Source organism: Rhamphochromis longiceps, linkage group LG4, assembly GCF_057381845.1.
Source record: "Rhamphochromis longiceps isolate RC_006_pf linkage group LG4, R_longiceps_female_GT1.1, whole genome shotgun sequence".
Lineage (NCBI taxonomy): Eukaryota > Metazoa > Chordata > Actinopteri > Cichliformes > Cichlidae > Rhamphochromis > Rhamphochromis longiceps.
The window spans coordinates 26,945,666-26,969,387 of record NC_140560.1 but is presented as its reverse complement, the minus strand read 5'-3'; the positions used below and the strand labels follow the sequence as shown (position 1 = coordinate 26,969,387).

The following is a 23,722-nucleotide window of genomic DNA, read 5'->3' as shown; positions in this document are numbered from 1 at the left end:
TGTTGCACGGTGTAACAGGAAACAGTCTTTTGAAACTATACTATGACGTGCTTGGCTACACACACACTCATACATTTATGACCTATCAAGATCTGTGAGGGTTGATTTTTGCTCTGAAAATATGAAGGAATGGAAACATGTTGCAAGAGCAGTGTCATAAAATAAAACAGACTGCTAATTTTTTCAGTGACTTGTTTTGTTTCCAGTTGACATTCATGGTGTAATTTTCAGGCCTGTGCAGGCTGCAGTCTTAATTTCATATCATGATTATTGTAGACAAAGATTCAGTGCCTAAAATATAAAGTGTAAGAGCAACATTTTGTCATGTTTACATGAGAAACAGATATAGATATCAATGCTGGTATTGTTATCAGATCAGACCAGTGATACTACTTGTATCACTGGTATCGATCTATATGCAAAGTCACAGACAAATACAGAAAAATGCTTTTTTCTTACTCTTTTTTTTTGCTTTACATTATTGGAAGTTTTTCAATAACCCAACTCACAAATAACAAGTATGTTCAGATCTCTAAATTACAGAGCCCTGGACACAAATGTTTGGCTTTTTTTGTTGGTCATTATATGTAGCCTACAGTGATGTGTTCATAGGTGTATATGAAATAGTTCTAAAGTGGTAGCACTGTTTTTGCCTGATAAATATAAAATAAAATCTATGAATAAAAGCTATCACAATGTAACTTCACTAAAAAGTACCTAATATTAAACAGAAAAGCTACATAATGGCACAGTGGTTAGCACTGTTGTCTCACAGCAATAAGATCCTGCCTTCAAATCCACCGGGGCCTTTCTGTTTGGAGTTTGCATGTTTTCCCAGTGTCTGTGTGGGTTCTCTCCTGTTATTCCGGCTTCCTCCCACAGTCCAAAGACATGCATTTAGTGGGGTTAGGTTGTTAATTCTAAATTTCCCATAGGATTCAATGTGAGTGTGAATGGTTGTCTGTCTCTCTCTGTGTTAGCTTTGCAACAAACTGGTGACCTGTCCACGATGTACCCTGCCTCTCTCCCTATATCAGCCAAGACATGCGCCAGCGTCCCCGCTGAACTGGATGGATGGATATTACATAGAAAAGCAAGCATATCAGTGCAACAAGGGAATACATCTGAGTAGCAACATGATGTATCTGGCCAACACATACAATACAGATAATGGTCAGTGTCAGGCTTTGTGGGTGAAGATGTTATGCATACCTCAGTCAAAGCTGTGCCTAGCATGATAAATCAGTGTGTGAGTCCAGAGCTCAGGCACTCCTTTGCACATAGTCTGTATTCAAATGATACATGTGTTCCGCTTGAGTTGGGCGACTGTCTTCCTACTGTTTCATTTTGACTTCTTTTTCACAGAGTGACTTTTACCAATAATGATCATGGCAAGCGTCCAAGGCTTATCCTGTTATATTTCAAACTTCTTCCTGCCTATAACAAGATAGTGTACTTTCAGAGTTTTGTGTATTTTGTGTCAGTTGTGTTTGGTTTTTCTTGTTTCTTTCTGGATTCCCAAACAATGAGGAGGAACCTGAATGTGACCCAGTTGTCTCAACAACTTCCTGACATACCCTGAACCTAGAGGTCAGAATGGAGTCTGAATGTTTTGGTTTGTGTCTGTGTCTTACACTGACGACTGTAAGTCCAAAATATGTTCGTGTCATAGAAATCTGTGGTACAGCAGTGAATATTGAAGTTAGCCAAACTGTGTGTTTTAACTGATACTGCTGGTATGGTACGGCTCTTAAAGCAGTTTTCACTGAGCCAGTGTGAAGTTCTAGCTTGGACACTCTTGCTTTTTGCTACTTACTGTCTGAAACTGTTAACATGAAAAAAACACAAAAAAATAGTGGTACTGCTAAATTCCCACTTCTCCTTTTCTCTTCTGCTTTCCATCTTTTACAAGAAAATTCTGTTTAAGCAACATGACTACATGTATTACCTATTAGAGAAGAGAGACAAAACTGGGACATTTTGTTAAATAACCCGTGTTAGTGTCTCAAAAAATACGCTCCTGTTTGATTCTCAGAAATCTAAATTGTCATCAGTCCTTTGCAATGTTTTTTTCTTTTTGGTTTTATGGTTTTTCTTTAAATTCTTGGCATTTAGGAATTTAAAAACAAAAACAAAACTCATTTTAACTGAAAAACATCAAAAACTATTCACACCTCCCCCCAAAAGCAATACTAAAATTAATGTGTTGATACTGTTTTTTTCAGTTACTTTTGACCTAGCAGTGTGACATACAGGATATGGTTGAGGTTAGCAACTAAATACATCCCACAACTGAGGAACGGATGAGAATGTAGACCTCTTGCTAACCAGTGAAACACCAAAAGACTCTCCCCTTTCATCTCACACGTTATAGCAAAAAATGTTGTCAAAGTTTACATTAAGATCTTTCCTTGCTTTTTCATTTAATTTCTTAAGCTACTAGTTTGAAAGTTCTGTAGAAGTAATTAGAAGTGCTAACTGACAAGTTTAATCCTGCTTTCTTTCAGCTTTTATCTCACATTACTCTGTATCAGCAGTGATTACAAATATGCAGTTGACTTAGAACACGTGGATGAATTTGAAATGAATAGATGTTGACTGCTATTCATAAAGACTCAAAAATTCCCGCATTGTTGAATGTAGTGTTCAACACTCTGTACTGATCGTTGTGACAATATGTGCGAAGAGACATTTCCCTTTTATAGCTGTGAAAAAATAGCTCCCCTGCATGTAGAGGAAGTGTGTTCATGCTGTCACCAGCTTTTCACACCTCTGAGCTAAGCTTTTACAAAGTGCTGAGATCATGGGTGTGCGAAACCTTTTTTATTTTTGTTGCTGCTCGTGTTCCGCTTTGTTGCATATTCTCTTTTTGTGCTCGTTGACCTTTTGGTAAAACTAATAAAAAAAAGATTAAAATGAAAAAAAGAGATGAAAGAGGGAATAACACCAAAGAGGAACAAAATAGTTTCGAACGGCATGGTAGTTGTGTAAGCAACTAAACAAGTAAAATGATTTACCTAGTTCTCCTAGTCATTTGAACTCTGCCGTGTAATTACTCATTTAATAAAGCACACTTATCCAAATGCTCACTGTTTGGCAGTGAATTAGGAGCTACATCTAAAACTTTAACTTGTAGAACAAATCAAAGTAAATTTTCTCTTGACTTTACAGGCAGAAAATAACTTTATTATTCAAACATGTTTCAAATCCACTATGTGAATATTTTCTTAGTGCCAAATCAAAATGGCGTACTCGGTGTGAATATTTTGTCATGGTGATGTTGCATAATCTAGTGGAGAAATATAGGTACTACACTTTTACTCTCGTATCCCCCCCTCCCACACTAGATTCACTAGGCTGGCAAATTAACTTGCCAACGTTGGAGACATGTGGCATGCATCATTTCAGCTGTTGTATTTAAATATTTGGTGCAAATCTGACTTCTGTGCCACCTTGCATTTTTATTCTCACAATATATGGATGCAGCTTTATGCAATAATGCATCTATTATGCCTGGGGAAATTTAGATGTTTGATTGCTTTAAAAAACTCTTCTTGGTGCTGCAGATTAGGCCAGTCAATTTCTCAGTAGAGACCGTATTAGACGAAAGATAATTTTCAGTGTTGAGAATTAGTCTTATCAAGTGCAATGTGGAAAATAACAATTTAACTAGTGCTACTGGGTTGAAAATTAAGGTGGATCCACTAACTCAGCATATTCAGCAAGTTTAAGGAAAACTCCTAAATATGCTGACTTAAGTGTTTTAAAAACAGTGCTCGTTTACGTGTGCAGCTGTAAAGCCAGAGGGCTGCTTTCGGGCAAATGATAAAACCACGTTTTATGTTAACACCCCCCTCAACAGATTCTCTAACCACCAGGTCCGAAGGGGAATCTTTCAGACAGTTGTTTGGATATTGCACTGAATTTTTAGATAGTGTGCACTGAAATTCTCCCCCTGCATGTCATTGTGTAGTACCATTTCCCAAGCTGGTTGCTATTCAAGAACTCTAACCTTACAGCCTCCTTTACAATCTTGCATCAAAACATTTATCTAATCATGCACCAGACAGGGTGAAGTCTACATTTTAAGCATGTTTCTTTTTTCAGATATGACATTATCTATCACACAGCAGTAATATTAGCACATGGCTGGGGCCCTGATCACTGATAAGCATATTAATAATATTCAGATATTTACAGCGCTTAATTTTGCACAGGGTGTAGCACTCTTTGAGTGTTAAATTCAGGAAATGATTCATCTAACAAACAATTTAAACTGTTAAATGGTCTACCGCTCTTCTTTTCCTGGGTGGATGTGCGATCCCTTCAGGAGAAATCTTCAGGAGTAATTTAGCACAATTTCTGACATCATCTTGAGAAATTGTGCAATTTCGTGTCCTTTATTTTTATAATATCAACAACAAAGCAAACAGGACTGAAGGTAATGAATCACATATACTCTTGCTGCTGTAATGTTTTTTTTTTTTTGTTTGTTTTTTGAGAGTCTTTCTTGTGGAATGATCCGCTCCACCCAGCCTTCCTCTCTGCCCGTTTGTGTGGCACGTCTCATTTGCAGGCGTTGGAGGACTGGTGTGGATCGTTTCCCATCAGTGACACTGGCAACACTTGGGCCTAGTGTGCCAGTGCTCTATGAAAGCCCTCGGAGCTCAGTTGCTTTTTGGATTTTCGTTGTGCTTTGGTTGGGGTTTTTGCACCAAACAAAACTGCATACACCATTTACTTCACCCATGCACTCATTCACATGCAGAATGGTTCATTTGGTTAAATGTCTTTTAATTTGCGTTTGTCTGCATTTCACTTTCTGTCGTGCCATTCATCAATGAGTTGTTTTGCGTCTTCGGACACAAGAGGGCAGAGTTCCTGATTGAGCGAACCACCTGGTGAGCCACTGTCACGTTAACCACATCAAACACACCCACGATGATGTGATGGCTCTCGACAGGTGCATGCTGGGTGTATCAGTTACAGTAAAATACCCATGGTGAATCTTCCAACGTGCTGATTACGTGTATTTTTGATCTGTCTTTTTACAATTTCTGTCACATTTGTAACTTATAACGTCTGAGGAGCAGAGTTAGATGGTCGAATTTGGAGATGGAGAATTTCGTGATGCACAAGTTTAAGAATGCGCCAGAGAGTGGTGAGTACATAAACATTGTTATAACCCTAATAAGTAGAACATCAACAACCACTGCGTTGCAAGTAACCAAGCATGTAATTCCATTTAATTGCGCAGCATCTTTTCTTCTTCTTCTTCTTCTTCTTCTTTGTTGCTTTAATGCATATTCCTGTTTTTAAGCGAGTGTATAGTGAGCACTGACAAGAGCTAGACTTCACCTCCACATTAAAAATTTACACTGTAACGTGGGTTTAAGGACGTTCTAGCTGAACTATCTTTTGATTTTATTTGAGGACAGAAGTAACTTTTTACAACCTCTACAACCTACATACATCTTAGAAAAGGGTCTTTGACTTTTTAAGCTGTCTTCTTCACTTGAATTCCTGCATGTCAAGATTCACCATTGAACACTGTCATTTACTGCTAATAGAGAGCTGCCGAGAGTGGCAGATGCCCTTTTAATTCCCCACTGACAGACTGAACTGGACTCCTCTAATTTGCTCCAAGGCCCATGAACCACTGCCTCAGAAGTGGATAGTAGATGAATTTTGAATCATCTTACAATGCAGTCTGGCCTGAATAATCAGTTCAGTGCCACCAGAAATTAGAGACAGGGTGCATATATTATTCTGCCCTGTGCTGTCATTATCAGGGCAGGCGAGGAAGGCTGTCTTTTGTCACTCACAAAAACCGTCAGGTCTGCTGAATCATTTGCAAATTGGGTACTAAAGAGAGTACAGGACTGATCACCCAACAACAGTCTGTTCTTTATTTAGATGTGCAAACACCTAGCTGCAAAATCTACCTGGCCTCTGCAAAGTTCAGTGTCAAGGTTTCTGATTCAACTTCGCCTTCTTTCGAAGTGCATAGAGAAGAGCAAATGTCTGACAGTGTTAAGGCTAAAGCAAAAGCACCTGTACCCCGGTGAAAGCTACAGGCTGAAAAGTGTCTGCCAAGCATAAAAAGTTGTTCTTCATACTACAAGTGTTGCTGGAGCTTCAACCTCTTTAGAGCTTTGTGAACCTCATCCATGAGAAATACTTCATATTATAGGCATGCTGCATAGGCCTCAGAGGTCATGTTCTGTCTCTGAGGTGCGCAGACTTTCTGTAGGTAAAAAGAGAAAGGTTTTTCTGTACTCTTGTTTACCTAGGGCTCTAGTGAAACACCTGTGCTTGGATAGAGGTGAAGACATGTAGGAACTACTTATCGATAGTGTGGAAAGTCTTACCATAGTGTATTCATTCTTTTGGTAAAACTAGACAGCTAACTACAGGTTTATACTTAATACCGAGGATGAGAACAACACTTACTCGGAAGAATATGTCAGTGTTGTCTTCATTTTTAGTTATCAACTAATTCTTCAGTTGTATTTATTTTTATTTTATCTTTTGTTAATATACACAGTTGATTATAAATTTGGCAGCACGGTGGCACGGTGGTTAGCACTGTTGCCGCACAGCAAGAAGGTCCTGAGTTCAATTCCACCATCAGGCCGGGGTCTTTCTGTGTGGAGTTTGCATGTTCTCCCCGTGTTTGCGTGGGTTCTCTCCGGGTACTCTGGCTTCCTCCCACCGTCCAAAGACATGCAGCTTATGGGGATAGGTTAATTGGATAATTCAAATTGCCACTAGGTGTGAATGTGCGAGTGAATCTGAGTGTGAATGGTTGTCTGTCCCTATGTGTTAGCCCTGCGACAGACTGGCGACCTGTCCAGGGTGTACCCCGCCTCTCGCCCTATGACAGCTGGGATAGGCTCCAGCACCCCCCGCGACCCTGAAAAGGATAAGCGGTAGCGAATGGATGGATGGATTATAAATTTGATGATCGTAAATTTCGTAACACAGTACGTAAGGGACAAGGATTTTTTTTTCCCAAAATTCTTTACCTTTTCTCCCCTACCTCAGTCTCAATGCATTAAGTATGCAAATTGTATGTTATGTTTGACTATATGATTAATACAATATAATGGCAGTCTACTCATACATAATTATACCCTCATTAACACTCAAAACTTTTTTCTTCCCCAGAGTTGTTTGTTATGCACAGTTTACAGTATTGCTTTATATTTTTAAGAAAATTTAATAAATATACTGTTTACTGAAGTATAAGTGTAAGAGGCTATTAGCCAGCTTAGCTGGGACAAATTCATGCATTATGAGGCCCATTTTATCCACAATGGTTGAGAGCTGGTAATTTTAAGCTTTTTAATGGTTAATAATAAGGATATTTATGTTATTACAGAGCCAACTGAAGAACTGCTGTGTGTGTGGAGTTGTGGTTTTCGACAGAGGGCAAAGCCTTTAAAGAAATTATTGTTTCGAGTTGCAAGATTCTGTGTGTGAATCATTGAAACTTAATCACATTAAGGTGATTATTATATTATTATGGGGATCTAAGTAAGTGCTGTATTTAAAGCCAGGCTGCATCACTAACAGCTCAGCAGTTGCTCACTTCAGAGCACTGATGTCTTTGGCTAATGTTGATTTAAGCATTTACTGCTGTCAGCACCAAGTCTAAGAAACCCCATTTGTTTTAAAGCGCATCCAGCAAGACCAATTCACCATCACTAAGTTAATAATCATAGATGGATGTACTTCATATTGCATGAAACACATTTGAATTTGATGCCATCATTTGATTGCAAGCGTTAACAATACGAATGTGATGCATTTTCACTTTTTGATGAGAATGAATAAACAAAAAGCTGCAGGACTGCTTAAGGGACAATGCAATAATTTCATAATCTCAGGGTAATTGCATTTCTCTATCTTCAGTCAAGTTCATAACTTCGTGCCATCGTATCCATCTGTGCAAGTGTGAAGAGAAATGTCAGATTTGCACTCACAGGTATTTTAAGAGGCATGAGAGCAAAAAATGTTTGGCTCCCCCAGAATGCTCTGACTAAAAAATTCTGTTTATGCTGTAAAAACAAAAGGAAAAAAAAAATACACTAGAAACACTCTTAAGATGGAAGCTCTAAATAAAAATACTGGAATTGCCCAGAACTTAATACCGACGATGTATAACCCATATATAAGGTTATTTATTTTTATCACTGCGAGCAAAAAGACATTAGGCTTTTAAAGTTATGTGTGGATCTCTTTTTCTTATCTGCTATAATACAAAACGTGACATATTATCAAAATGTATAGCAAAGGTTTGGCTATTAGTGCTTGCAGACATTACTGCAGGTACACTAGTGGCAGTCTCAATTCCCAGACCTCAGTTTGGAAGCTGTATGTGTAAGCATTTTAAAATTCCTTTGAAGTCACATCTGAGAAATAAAGATTTGTTGATGTTCTTGTGCTTTGTACATTTCTCTTTATTGTCCCCAAATGCTCTGCAAACACTGCATATATCTCTTTTTGTACAATTGATCGAAAACATTTTTTAGACATCAAAAGTTGTTAGAAGAATTGTTTTTGGAGTTGTCTCAGTAACAGCAATAGCACATTTTTTAGTCTTGTCAGTGTTTTATGCAAAGAAAAGGTGCAGTGGTACTTAAGCTGATGTGTTTTGGCTGTAAACTCTACAAATAATGGATTGTATTCAGTGTGTGAGATGGGAAATGGTAAAAGAGCTTCAGAGTTTTATCAGTGCTGCTCAAAATCAGGCTGTGCATTCCAGTTTGGCTTCAATCAGGGCTGAGTTTGTAGAGAGCTCCTGCTGTAAATGAAAAACTGTAGATAAAGCAGAAGTTGGTCAAGCGACCACATATGGTACGGAGGGTGTGAGGCTTGTTGTGCTTATTCTCAACCAGCAGGATGCACTGCAGCCACATCAGGCACCAACTTTAATGTCAGGAAAACTATCAAGCTGAAAAGCACCATTTCAGTGAGTCTGAGATGAATATTTATGTATGTGGGAAAATGAATACCATTTTTCACATAAATGAATATCTGCACTCAAATTAGAGGTTGGAGAAATGACTGAGATTATCTTGTTGCTTAATACTTAATTGAAGCCAGCTTCTAATTAGCTTGGCTATTATCATCCAACTTAGGAACAATTCCAGATTTCTTAAACTTTTCAACATTGTGAGAATAGAATTTGGCCTGCAGAAATAAATTTAAACCTACTGCATTATGAACAACTCTAATCTGTGTCCTCTTGTCACAGCCTCACCCACTGTGACCCCTTTTTAATTCTCATCCTGCTCAACATTAATTTAGCTAAGAGCAAAATCTCTAAATTAATGCTCCTTCATTCCTTTTTCTAACTGTGTCACCTTCATTACATGCTATGTAAGTGCCGGGTGTCTTAACCTCTCACAAACCAAATGGAAGTTCACTACGCTATAGCTGCAGCAAATTTTCTTCACTTTAATTCTGAGCACTGTGCTGGCTAAGACAAATGACACACCGTTTGCTGTACAGAATGGAGATGTGCTCTGAGCATTGCGGCTCTGAATGGACTCCCCACGGTTTTTGTAAGAGTATAATTCCTCTGGTTGTGTCTGCACTGCAGGCTGGTGGCAGCTCTGATTGTGGCCATACTGCATCGCTGCCAGTGTGAATGAATTGTTCCAAAGTGATGTCCTGCACAAAGAGCTTACCTGGGAACAAAGCCCGATAGATTTCATAGCACTGTTACAGTGCCAGAAATTCTGCTTCTGAAAAACTTGCATCAGGACAACCCAAAGGTGTTTTTTAGCATGTCTGACATCCATGTGCACATGAAAAGCTCTGGTGGTGTTGATAATTTCTAACTCGTGGGTAATCAACTCTCACCTGCTGGCCCTCAGCACACTATATACAGTATATTCTAAACACTTTTCAACCAGCAGTTTGCATTCTGTCACCCCCTTCTCTTTCTTTTTCCACATCCATTTGAATTATTGAGCTCTTTCTTTCAAGGGGACCACTTCCTCTCCTCAGATGTGTAGGCCATCAAGTTTGCTTCACCGCTCCTTCACCCGAGGCTGCAGCCGCCCCCATGTTGCCTCATGACATTGAGGAAATCACTCACATGTCCCTCACTTACTTTTCACTCACTCAGCCACTTGGTCCCTCTCAATCTTTTTACAGCCTCCCACCCCCTAACCCTGTCTTTAAATCTTTCCCTTTTGCTTTTCACAATCTCCATTCCTTTTTCTCCAATGTTCCTACTTCTATTTAATTCGACCCACCTTCTCCTCCCCTCCCCATTCCCGCCCTTCTTCCTTTGCTCTGTTTTTCTGTAATGTCACGGCCCACTGCTGGGTGTCACCGAATTGATGGAGGGAAAAAATGGAGGAGTGAGGCTAGGGAGGGGCTTGACAGGAGTATGTGCATGCATGGACATCTTGGTATGGAAGACAGGGCAAGAGAGAAAGACATACAGAGAGGCAGACTGACCGACATTGTGCCGGGGGCGAGGGGGGAGAGGGGGTGTCTTGTGTGAAATGCTCAATTCCGGTGTAAACACGTTTGGCAGTTAGTGCTCCACTGTTTGCAATAAAGCCATACAGTCTGGTGCTTGTGACTCCTAATGGTATTCCATTACAATCTCCCAAAGGACCCCTTTTTGTATATAGACACACAGACTGTCGTAAGCTTCAACTGTCTTATTATGCAATTCTGTGTCACCTGAAGCCAAGTGCATAGTCTGGCACTAATGTATACACATGGAAAACGGTTGCATACCGATTAAACAGTAATACTGCATCATATGTTTATCTTGGCGACAACTGCCATGCCACTGCCTCTATCTGACTTTAGAAGAAGACCAGAACTGTGTTTGTAGCACACCTCTGTTGCTGTAGGTTCATTTTGTACCACAGGAAGCACTGAAGCAAACCTTTTAAATATCCAGTTGAAAACCAATGGTAGCGATACATGATCTAAAACCTAATCAGGGAGACATTTCAACTTGGTACAATTGCGGCATTATAAGAGTCGATAAGACCTTGCTGTTTAATACAATGATTTTTACGTGTCATCTCTCTTTATCGCTATAGGTCAGTCAATAGAATTGATTCAATCAGCAGCACAGTAGAAAAGCACCAACTGAAAAAAGGAAATCGCCCATTCAGTGGCAAACACAATTCACGCTGATGGTAGCAAACATCTCACATCTCCTTGTCACACAGACATGCATGCTCACACAATTACTAAACAACGACTTGGGGATTGGGGTTTGAAGGTGTTTATGCACGAAGGATTTGGACTGTGCATTGGGTGTGAATTCTGTTTGAGGAAAAGACAGATGTGTGCTCAGCCACCAAGACAGTAAATTTAGCGGGAAGTGCTTTTGGAAAGCCCCCCACAGCTATTCAAACAGATTAACAGCAACAAACAGGCAAACAAAGCACTATAAAACACTGACAGTGGATGGTCGCCAACTGACCGATGGCAACAACTGATTAATGTTTTATATGATGCGTCATATGGAAGGTTGGGAGCTTTGCCGGAGAAAAAGAAGACTGGTAGTTTTGTGTGTGTCTGAGTGTAGGATTAGGGTTGGGAAATGTCTTTGGCATGAGTGGGTGGTAAAATGCCCCAACTCTTGTGATACGTGATGATCTGAGGAGGAAGTGGGAAGTGGCTGATCCGGTCCATGTTATTAGTCGAGCTCTGTTAGACCATGTAATAGCCTCATAGCGCAACAGGGAGTCGCTGTTCCAAGAGCCAACTCTGCCCAGTATGACATCCTGATATGGAAGGTAACAGTACTACAGCAAAACTCACTGGATGGCTGTGCACAGGTGTGTGTGTGTTTATGTATGTGTGCGTGTGTGTGTGTGTGGCTAGTTCCTCAGAGTGTTTGCATAAGTGCTGATTCTGCTCTTCCAAACCCTTCAACTCTGCATTTTTTCACAGACTTTCCCTCCTCTGCTGTGCCCTCATCTCCTCTCCTCTCTTCATCGACACACAGCTTGCCTCCTTGCCCTTTGCCTCAATTCGTCACACATACCTTTTCATTACCCCTTTCCGCCCCTTTGTACCTTGCCAAAAAACAGAAAAAGGCCCTCTACCACTTCCACCCATAACAGGGAGTTAAACAAGGATAGAGGGCATCAAGCTATATTCAATGGAAACACAATAGCTTGACAAAATAAAACAGCCATGAACCACAGAGATGATACAGTTGTGGTCCAAAGTTTACATGCACTCGTCGTGGGCATGAATGTCATCGTAATTTTAGGCTTTTAATGATTTCTTTGAATGTTCTTTTTCCAGGGTGAAATTACTCTACAGCATACATCTTTAATAACTTAACTTAATAACATGTATACATAAAGGCTCAAATATCTACATACACATATCCCCACTACTATTTGGTTAGAGATCTCTTAGCAAGTTGCTCTTCAACCCAATGCTTTTGGTAGCCATCACAAAGCTCCTGGCAAAATTATGCATGGATATTTGACCACTCTTCTTGGCAGCATTGGTAGAACTAATTTAACATGCTTGTTTTACTGGCACGGACCTGCTTTTTAAGGACAGTCCACAAATTTTTAATATCATTGAGGTCAGTGCTTTAGGAGAACATTCCAGAAGCTTAATGTTAGCCTGCTTTATCTATTCCAAAACTGATTTTAAAAATTGCCCTGTCAGAACACCCAGTTGTGTCCAAATTTCAACCATTTAGCTGTTGATTTGAGATGAAGTTGAAGAATTTGGAGGTAGTCCTCCTCCTTCTTTATTCCACAGCCCCAGAGCATGACGCTACCACCACAATGCTTGACCGTGCTTCCAGTGGTCCCTCGTTTATCGCGGTAGTTCCGTTCTAAAAATAACCCGCGATACGTGAAATCTGCCAAGTAGCCAACTTTTCTTTTTTTTTTTTTTTTTTTTTTACAATTATTATAGATGTTTGAAGGCTGCAAAACCCCTCACTATACACTTTATACACTTTTCTCAGACAGGCATGAACACTTTTTTCACACTTTTCTCTCTTGTTTAAACTCTCTCAAAGTTCAAACCTTCATAGAAAAATGAATCCAGTATTATAGAATGAAACCAAAAGCACCCACGGTTGCCTTTGATTGTGCAAAACGTTTTGTCAACAGTGTTGTGTTTGTTGGGGAGAAAACTTGACGGGGACTACATTTGAGGAGCTGGACGCATTCTGTACTGTACAGGAGACACTGCATGAGATTGATTGACAATAGTCTACAGCCAATCACGACGCAGAACACAATGTGCTGTAAAAAATGAAACAAACAAACAAACAAAAACCCATGACAAACCGCACAAAAAAATCTGCGAAAAAGCGGGGCCGTGAAAGGTGAACCGTGTTATAGCGAGGGACCACTGTGCAGTGTTTTTAGGTTTGAAAGTCTCGCCTTTAGTCTTCCAAACATACCTCTTGTCATTGTGACCAAATAGCTAAAACATTTCTCTGGAAGGCATTTGGCTTGTCCATGTGGGGGGCTACAAATTCTCCTCAATCTTGAAGGGATTGATTTTGGAGCAGGGGCTCCAAGACACTTTCTTGGTTGGCGTCCACACATTTCATGGTTATATAAAACCTGGTTCACTGTGGACAGTAACATTGGTGTTCCTGCAGTTTCCAGTTCTTGACAAACTTGAGCCTTGGTATTCTTGGGTTGTTCCTGAACATCCTAACCCATTTCTTCTCATCTGGGGATAACAGTTGGTGTGACACATCTGAAAAACTTGTAGTTTGGTTGAGTTGTTTGAAAGGATGATCTTGGAATCTGCATTTGTTTAGAAGTGGCTCCAAGAAACCTTCCTGTTTTTGTGTTAATCTCCAATTCTACCTCTTAGAGCTTGGACTTTGCAATTGTTTTGATCATTAGTCAAGCTAAGGAGCTTTGCCAAATATTTCCTTTCAATACTGGCTAGAGAAGTGAGCAGTTCAATCATAATAACTAGCAGGATGTTAATAGGCCTTGTTCTTACTTAAAAGACATTCTAGAACTTTCAGCACCAATTAAAGTAAAGTAGTTATTATATGTAAATATTTTAGCCCTTATGCATATATTTTTGACCATGTGTGAATTAAAAAATATCAAAAATAAATTCAAAATTGTGCACCCAATTCTTGTTTGCTCTACAGTCTGTCATGTATTTAATATATATTGTTAATGGTTACTTTCTATATTCCACCCTGGAACAAGAACAGTTCAAATAAATAATTAAATCTGAAATTACTATGACATTCATGTCCGTGATTAGTGTATCTCAATTTCTGACCACAGCTATGAAGGGAACACAAACCTCCAGTTTGGATGGACTGGAGTTTGTGACTAGAATCACTTGATGATAGAAGGCGACATCAGCAAACAGCTAATGGGAGGAAGTTATTGAGGATGCCCGAAAAAAGAAAGGCAATCAAGATCCCAACAAAGAGCAAAAAAGTCAAGGAGTTCCAGAAAATAACTTGGGGATAAAATGGGTATGTATTAGTGTTAAAAGTAAAAAAAAAAAAAAAAAAAAAAAGTACTGACAGAGCATATTGTGTGATGAGTCACTCCAACTCTGACTTAGTGCTCAGGAGAGTGTTGATTTTATTTCTCTGGAGGGCATGTCACCTGTTTCCTGTACTTCAGATAACAAGAGGTTGCCAAGTAGCAGAAAAGCATTATCACTATTATAAGATTACACTAGGAAATATCTACCTGCAGATCTTAAAAAAGGAGCTGTGTGCAGTTTGATAATAGAGGCATAAAACTTTATACATTACTGGTTTTAAAACTTTGTCAATATATACTCTACAGAAAAAAAAGTGAATGGGTCTATTGCTTGTGCGCAAAGAAGCTTAGATACAGATCATAGCATAAATGCACACATACACACATGCTGTCACTCCAAAGTGTGCTCATTCAACCATACAGCATATTTAGCTAAGTAATAAAACAGCATTGTTTAAAGAGAGAAAATACAGCAAATGAATCAATATACGGCCCTCATGCCAGGGCATTTTATGTGGCATCTGTTTTTCATTCCTTTGCTCGGCACAGAGAGTTGGCTGGCTGCCGTACCATTGCAGCCAATCTCTCGCCGCCAGTGTTGAGGTATGCAATCTGCATTAGGCTTCATCTCATTTGAGCTCACAGTGGCCTGGCTCAACACGCGCTTGTCTTCTGCCTGGAATTTGGATGTATATCTGTCAGATTGAACGCAGAACAAATACAAAAGGCAACTGTTGAGCTGTACTGAAGAGGCATAAGACAGTGAGCCAGTGCATCCTCAATGCTACACCTCCTGTGATATATTGATCCGTAACTTTTCTTCTTTTTCTATGTTTCTTTGCTTGCCTGCATCCTTCTCTTCCTCTTTTCCTGAAATTGTCTCCCATTTCGCGCTCTCTATTTGCTTTATTCTTAGCTATTGTAGTACCACTGGGATCTCATTAAGCCACTAACTTCAAATAAATAAAACAAACAGCAGAGACAAAATGAGGAAAATATATATTATAAAAAAACTGACTTGTAATGAATTTCCCTTTCCATGTTCTGACACCTTTCTGACACTCTTTTGTTGCTTCCTTTTCTTTGTCTCACTGGTTGCCTGTGTCAATTCAGTTAATTTCAAACAGACTTTATTGGCATGACTGAGGCAATGTGATGGTGCCAAAGCTTTAGAAAAAGAAAAAGAAAATTATGTGCCTCTCCATGTCTTTCTCACTTCCCAGCCTTAGTGTATCCCAACTCTTTTCCTGCCAGTTGAAAACAAAACTATCTCAGTAGTCTCTTAACAGAGATATTCCAGTTGCTCTTCCTGAGATGAAAAAGATGCCAATATAAAATGGATATAAATATAGATGGATGGATCAGAGGCCATGGATTCTACATCGCTCCTTGTTTCTTCCTTTCAACCTCTTCCCCCCACTTTTTCAATTGCCCTCTATTGTTTTTTGCCTGTGTTTGTGCACAGTAGCAGGTACTTTACCGCCTTAGTCCCAGCTCATCATTTCTTTTTCTTTTTTTTCATCATCATTTCTTGTTGGATTCTTTGTCCAGAGGCAACGAGAGAGCTGTAGCTGACCTGCGAGTCACCTTTGTAGGGGCTGGAAATTGGGAGGCTTGACTTGCTGTTGCAAGGATCAGCCTTGTTTTACATAGCTGAACTAGGATTGAACCTGGCAAGGACGGAAGTGTGGGTCATAGAAGTGAGATAAGTACCCTGGGAAAATCTCTTATTATTTGAATTGATCAGCCTTTACAGGGTGAGTACCACCGAACATCTTCCAGTGGAGTATTTTGTGCCTTGTGCTCCTAGGACTTCCACTAAGATCAAAAAGCTGCTGATGTCGATTGAGAAAAGGGAGAGGGAGAGAGTGGGGAAACAAAGCAATGGGAGAAAGCAAAAGAGAAAAAAAATAGAAGGATAAAAGAAATCTTGATTTTGTCTGAGAGAGTATTGATTTTTTCCTCTGGGTTGGCCATGTGCGCACAGCCTGTTATTAGTTTAGAAACAAAAAATGGAATTGTGTGTGTGTGTGTGTGTGTGTGTGTGTGTGTGTGTGTGTGTGTGTGTGTGTGTGTGTGTGTGTGTGTGTGTGTGTGCTATTGGTGCCTGGCTGTTTGCATATATTTCTTCTGTGTGAGAGTTCACGTTGCCTGAGTGGCAGCACTTGTGTATGAGTTGTGTGTGTGTTTGTGTACAAAGTATTTGTGTGTTTAGGCCTGGCTTTTGGACTGGTGCATGGGCCCGTGTGCTTTGGAGCCTCTGGCTGGTTGGAGATGTTGGGATTAGAGAGAGATTAGAGCAGTGATTACACAATGTCTTCGCTCTAATGATCCCAACTGTTTGTTCATCTTATCAGCTGCACTGCACTGGATTCCACGACTGCCGCTGATACGAGATAACACTACTTCCATCCCTCCGACTCTCCAGTCCCCTAACTCTAACCACCACACCAGTAGGAAAGCGGAGTGACCCCAGCTGAGGGGGCACACAAACCCTCAGGTAAAGATAGAGCAAAAGATGGACATGTGCTGTAGGAAATTCATAGTAACACTAGGTGACTCACATGGCTGACCTCTCAAGTCCATGGAAGCATTAGCCAGAGTGCTCATTGTTCACTGAGACAATACACTGACCCCCGGAGAGCCCTCGGTATGCAGTGCAATGTACCCGCACAGCCACAGCATATTACAGAGGGAGCAGTGGGTGGAAGCAGTGATAAGGTGTCCAATGTACTCTGCTATACAATGTGTTGTGAGTGTACATTTTCTGGCTGCTGGGGAGAAGTATGAGGTTATTAGTGTGTGTGTTTGTGTGTATGTGTGTGTGTGTATGAGGCACATATTCCTCTGTAAAAGGAAAATGTTGTACTTGGTTTCAGTTGGTGCAGTAGCCTATGAAATAAAGGAGAGCTTGTGATGATGGGGGTGTGTATTTTTTTTAATAAAGTAAGGATTCACAGATCTGTGTGCTTAAGTGTGTTTGCCTAAATATGACTGTGTGCATGAGAGAATACAGTATACGTGTGTATCACCATGTGTGTGCGCACTTCTCTTCATGCCTGCATGGCACTCTGATCTCCCCATTACAAGGTCGATTAAGCCACTAATCCCCAAAATACACGCGTCCAACAGCACGACACTGGAAAAAAGTCTCTACCAAGGAAAAAAATGTCTGAATCTTCCCTTTCCTGTTGCTCGGAGCTTAAGCCACACACCAGTGCTGCCTGCTACAGAGTAAGAGCACGGAAATGTGTTTTACCTCCATAACCACACAGGCAGGGGATTAACGGACACCGTAAACCCTGGAAAAGCAGCTACTTTTACACTCCTATGGCCACAGAAGAAAAAAAAATGAATACACAGTCATGGTGACACAGCAGGATTTTGAGTCTTCCATATTGAGTATCTTCTATGCTAAGTAAGATTCACGGGATAACTGATTTTCAGAAGTCTTGACTGTGGGTGACATTCACTCAAACAAGTCTTCCAACTAAGGCTGGGATTATATTCTCTTGTGGGCATGGACAGCTGTGGCCACCACGGCTGGGAAGTTTTTCTTATTTTATAGTTTTTCAAGTCAGCTTGGTGTCTGCCTGCAGGATGAATGTGTAGTTGTTACAGTGTAGTCTAGTGTCTTCAAAGACAAGTCTACAGAGTCACCACAAATTGGAGGGCACACGTCCACATGGAGTTTTAAGATCAGCCTCTGATGACAAAATTACCTTACCTGGTCCCAGGTGTATCTTACCCTAACTGCAAAGGTGGAAAGTAACCCTTCTGTAGAGGTGATCATGAAACTATTTTTCCTCCCATCTGAAACAACCGATATAAAGGTTTCTGCAGCAACTTGTAGCTATATTTACAGTTAAAAGGACAAACAACTTTTGAAGAGGTACAGTGCTGTGAAAAACCATATGCCCCCTTTCTGATTTCTTAATTGTTTTGCATATTTGTGAAAAAAGAATGTTTCAGATAATAAAAACAAAATTTAATATTAGACAAAGGTGAACTGAGGACACACAAAATGCATTTTTGAAATGATAATTTATTTTAAAAGCTATCCAAGCCTACAGAGTGCCAGACGGGTTTTCATAATAAGTTAATTTTATCAAACGCTACCATTTCTAACACACAGACTAAACAAGAAGAGCCAACATAATAAAATCCAGAAAATAGGTTCACTTCTCAAAATATAAAAATGAATCTGACAAGATTCAAATGGTCCAAAACACAGAAGAGTGGGTCAACAGCCCAGTACCATGACAATATTAAACATACTAAAAAGCTCCAGTCTGTCAATCTCTAGGGTTCCAAGTTACACCACATTTACAGCAGACGACAACAGTGTATTATTGGCATATATTTATCCACACAGCTGCTACAAGTAGCTTGACTTAACTGGCAACACTTTTTTAAAATTAAGGTTCTCAGATTCGTAAATTAGTAGTTGCTTTTCACCTGTGAATAGGCTGATAGGGTACACCCAGGTTTGTAAGTGTGATAACTTGAGAATGGTGCGACACAGGATTTTGAAATTCAAATGAAAAATCTTGAAGGAGTTCAAATTTCAGTGGCCAACTTTTCTAAAAATCCCCTAGAATTTTCACATTTATACCATAGGTGCTTTTACAAGGAGGCTGAGGGAAACTACTGCCAGCTGCCAGTAATTTTAACTATGTATCACCTTATTACTTATAAATGCCTTGTCCTGCATGGCCATGTTTGATAACTAGTTTTTCACTCAGTAACTCCTCATTAAGGAGCAAATTGCTGTAGATGGATAGTCATCTTAACATGCTTTGCTCTCATAAGCCATACAAGGTTGGAGTCATTCTCCCCTACTAAGACACAATAAAAACTATGGTTTTATTTAACAAAACTCAAAATGACTGGTAATGCCATTCAAGTAACTGTAAATTAATCTTTCCTGTTAAGAATATTGTCTCTAGAGATCTCATCGCTACCTCACTCATTTTTGACATTTAATGTTCCACACAGGTGCGCTATTCTGTACTTGTCTTTTCACATTTAACAAATCAATTTCGGGACAATACTTCTACTGCAACTGATAGAATCGTTTTTGAAGGATGGGTTAAACCTTGAAAAAACTATGGTGCTACTGAGAGTACAGGTACAGGTATGAAAAGGCACCGAATATTTGTAAAAAGAATCTGTATCTCAATTATCTTAACAAACATGTGTCTGAAACTACTAGTGAACAGGTGATAAGCAAAACCTCAATACTGAAAGTACAACATATTTCATTAATATGACTGTTACATGGCACTACCTCCTTAGAAGGTACATACTGGGCAAAGGATATTGAGATCATAATTACTGCAGGACAACTTCCTTTTCTTAGCTGTAGAAAATTACTATGCTGAAAAAACCATTACTTCTTTATAACAAATTATAAGGAGTACTAATATGCCTGTCATCAAGCAACCAGCTATTGGGGAGCATGTGTGCATTTAAAGTAAAGTAGTACCAAATCTTCTTATGTCTTTTTTTATATAGGCTGGCACACATGGTCTTTCATATTATCTTTTTCTCGTGACTACATGCTGGAAAATAGTAATTACTGGGACTCTTTTGTATCCCTGTTGTCCTGCCCAGCTCTCTGCATGGCATATAGAAGAATCTGCATAATGTTTAATTAGAGTGCTGGTGTTCAGAGCTGAGACTCCGTCAGGGAATTGAAGCTGAGCAGAGGACCAGGGGCCCTCAGAGCCATCCTGATTCTGCAATCTACTGCCTAATTTGCCGTTATTCACTTGGTGCTGAGCTTTAGCCCTGAAGTCCAGAATGGCCTAACATTACTGCACCAATCTCTCCCTTAAATTTGGCTTTGCAAGGTGAATTGGACACCTTCTTTCTAGAGGCACTGTACATATAAAAATGGTTTATATTTAACTATATTGGTCATTTTGGTAGTTTGCAAAATAGAGATAAACCACCTTAATAATATATATTAAAATCGTATAGTGAACCAAACGCCACGCTGTGGACCAAATTTTGTGATCCTCTACATAGTTCGGCTCCAGTGTCCTGCAGTTTTTTGGTGTTTCTTTCCATTTTCTTCTTATTTCAGTATTTCTATTTACAGTGTGTTGGTGCACATACTAAAGTATGGAATTAAAATCTGCATGACTGGACCCTGGCAAGTGTTTTATTTATTGCTGTGATGTTGTTCAGAAAGAGTCTGTCTTAGCTGCTAAATGTTTTCATGATGAATGCCAGCTTGCTAACCCGAATGACCTCAAACATTTGTATAACAGTAGTTCATCCGACGCTAGAGGAGCAACTGTGAATATAAATATGAATACAGGAAAAAAATACTTCCAGTGTGATTTATTTTATTAAAATCTTTCTAGATAAATGGTTTCTAATGGTTATGATCATGCTTAGACAAATGATTGATTTTAAGATATGTTCCTGATAAATGCTTTTCCTAGTCCAGCAAAATACAAAAGATCAACATAATAATAACAATCAACATCCCTGACCAAATTAAACATGATCTCAAAATGAATTGCCACAGTGCAAGATTCATGTGTGTGCCCACTGTGCACCTTCTTGTTGTTGGACTCTGCGGTTCCTCACCTCCAAATATAAAAATCACATCAACACATATACTCGATAACATCTTCTATTGCGGAAAATATGCCGAGAATAATTTGTCAAACCACTTGACCTCTGTAGTTTTGTACGCTCCTGTGGTGCCTGCTGTGATACACTCAGGTCCAGTCTCAGCTGGGGTCTCACAGCTTGCTTGTGGGGTATAGATCTGTTCTGCTCTCCAAGGATCCCGTTAACATGGCTGACCTCTGCCTCCGCAGGTTGTGTGCTCTTAGAGATTTCTGCCTGGGACTGTCTGGTTGCACTTTCAGGAACTACTCAGGAGAGCTCTCTCTGTTGTGACCCCATCTTAATTGAATTGCCTAAATGTCTGTATCCACAGAGGCTGCTGAAGACAAATTCTAATACTTAGAATATAGTGTATCCTGATTATATTAAGTCAGATCATGATGCCAAGTCATAGATTTGCCAGTTTTATATATTAAAATTAATCATCTGGATGCTAATAAAGGTAATTAGCATCTGACATACTGAGGTAATTAGTATGAAGCAATAGGTTGGTTGGTTCATTTGTCGTGTTTACTTATGGCCTATGATTAGCCATTTTAAGGGTGCGGGTGATGTATTATAGCTGTGCAATCCAGTCATTAATAATGAATATGTCTCACCTTAGCAAAAAATGCTCATGATCTGCAATGCGATAGAATCCACCGAATGTTTCTAAAACTTTAAAATGAAATCCCATGTAAATCATCCAACTCTGAAAAACGCTGTAGGCATTACTACCTCTGTTCTCATAATCGCTTTTAATGTAACGATTAAACTGTGATGTGTTTGCTTCATTTTAAATAAAACAGAGCAAAGACACACCAAAGGTCTAATGTTAACTGTATTAATTATGTAATAATTAAAGTGTTAGATCTATCCCCATCAGTGCTCAATTTAAGATAAACACCTGGTTTATCCTTGATTATCTTCTAATAAGAAATTAATTAATGTTTTTCAGAGACACAAAACAGGAGCACAGGGTCCCTTAATTATAATCTACCAGTTGGCTGTGACAACCTCAAAAAACATCTTTACAACACAGTGTCTTCATCATCAAAACCAAGAAGAAACAACAAGAGACATAGCAAAATACTATACATAAAAAGCAAACACAAGAGGCTCCAAGGAGAGGCATTATAATGGTACCTACTGTGACAGATGAGTACATTGTTCCTACCGAGACAGAATTCGTTCAAACACTTTACTGTATTTTTTCCTTTCTGCCCTCAGTAAGTCTCCGGAGTCCAGGTGTCGCCTGTGGGTGTATAAGTATGTGTATGATTTTTTGTTTGTTGAAAGTATTATTTTTTTTTTCTTCTTGTGTAATTATATGGCACACTTTGCAGAATGGTGCTGCTGCTCCAGCTGACCAATCAATGAGTAATGAGAGGCCCAGAGACCTGTAAGAGATTGACTGCAACCACAACCCCTTCCTCTTATTCAGATCTTAATCACAGTGGTCCCCTCGGATCCCGTGATGCATGCCTGGAAATGTTTGGACCTGTTTGACTCAATGTGGGTATGAACTGCCCAGACCTCATCCTTCTTTCCACTCTTTGCTGTCCCCCTCTCTCCTCCCCCTCCAGTGCTTGATGGAAGTAGGAGGATGGAATTGAAGCCAAGAGCTGGACTGTAGTATACCTGAGGGGGGCAAAGCGGTTCTTTAAATGGAGAAGTGAAAAGGCTCATGAATAGCATTTTAACCTGCGGACAAAGTCTGCAGGTTAAAATGTCCACTTTGACAGGGTCACGGTCAAATCAAGAATGGAGGAGAGATTCAGTGAAATCCTTAATTAAATCCACTGGTATCTACAGGCAGCCTAATTAAATCAGGGCAATAGTTTAATTGCATTTTCAAAAGGCTTTTCATTTGATTTCGTCTTCTTGAAGCCGAAAGAGAGTAGACTGTAAATTCTCTTCCATTCCGTCACTTCTTATTTATGATTAATATTCAGTGTTGGTTCTCCTCATGCTTTAAATCGCTTTGGTCATTACGGCACACCCACACACATAGAAAACCTTAACGGTGCTGTCAAGCAATCATGGGATTTCCATCGGACTATTTAATAGCCAATATAAACAATGGAAATTTGAAGCACTATGATAAAATATGTCACTGTCAGTGCTGTCAGTCCCCAGCTCTGCTGCTGATGTGGTTCATTTCGAAGCATGGGGAGAGCTGGTGGTGGAAAATGTGTGGCTCTTTGCCTATAGAAGGTCAGTTCATTTTAAAATCATAATATGTTTTAGACTTGAAATCTTACCAGAGTTACAGCACACATCTGTTGAGGGTGGACAAATAAAAGACTGGGAGATAAGGATAAAGAGAGAAGACACTGTAAAAGTTGCTTTAAGTGTTCAAGAAAAATTAAAAGGTATGAAATATTCAACAGTTAAGGACCGCAGGCAGTTTTATTACACAGACTTAGACACCTGGTTCCTGAAAATAGAGTGAGAAAGAAGAGAGAGAGAGAGATGATTGAAAGGCAGAGGGGGAAGGGGTGAATAGAGTGTGCTGCAGTGAGCCAGTCCCTCAGGAGCACATTAAGTGAACAGTTCTTTGGTGTAGGTGTGTAATGTCCCTTTGTAAA

General features: G+C 39.6%; 1 protein-coding gene across 2 annotated transcripts in view; it reads left to right on the top strand.

Moving 5' to 3' along the window:
• The first annotated feature begins 5,008 nt into the window (after positions 1-5,008).
• adgrl1a (adhesion G protein-coupled receptor L1a) overlaps positions 5,009-23,722 on the top strand; it is a 163,350-nt gene continuing 144,636 nt past the window's right edge. For both annotated transcript variants that reach the window (XM_085404183.1, XM_085404180.1), the window contains exon 1: positions 5,009-5,161. The gene's annotated coding sequence lies outside the window, so the exon portion shown is untranslated. The remainder of the gene's footprint in view (positions 5,162-23,722) is intronic.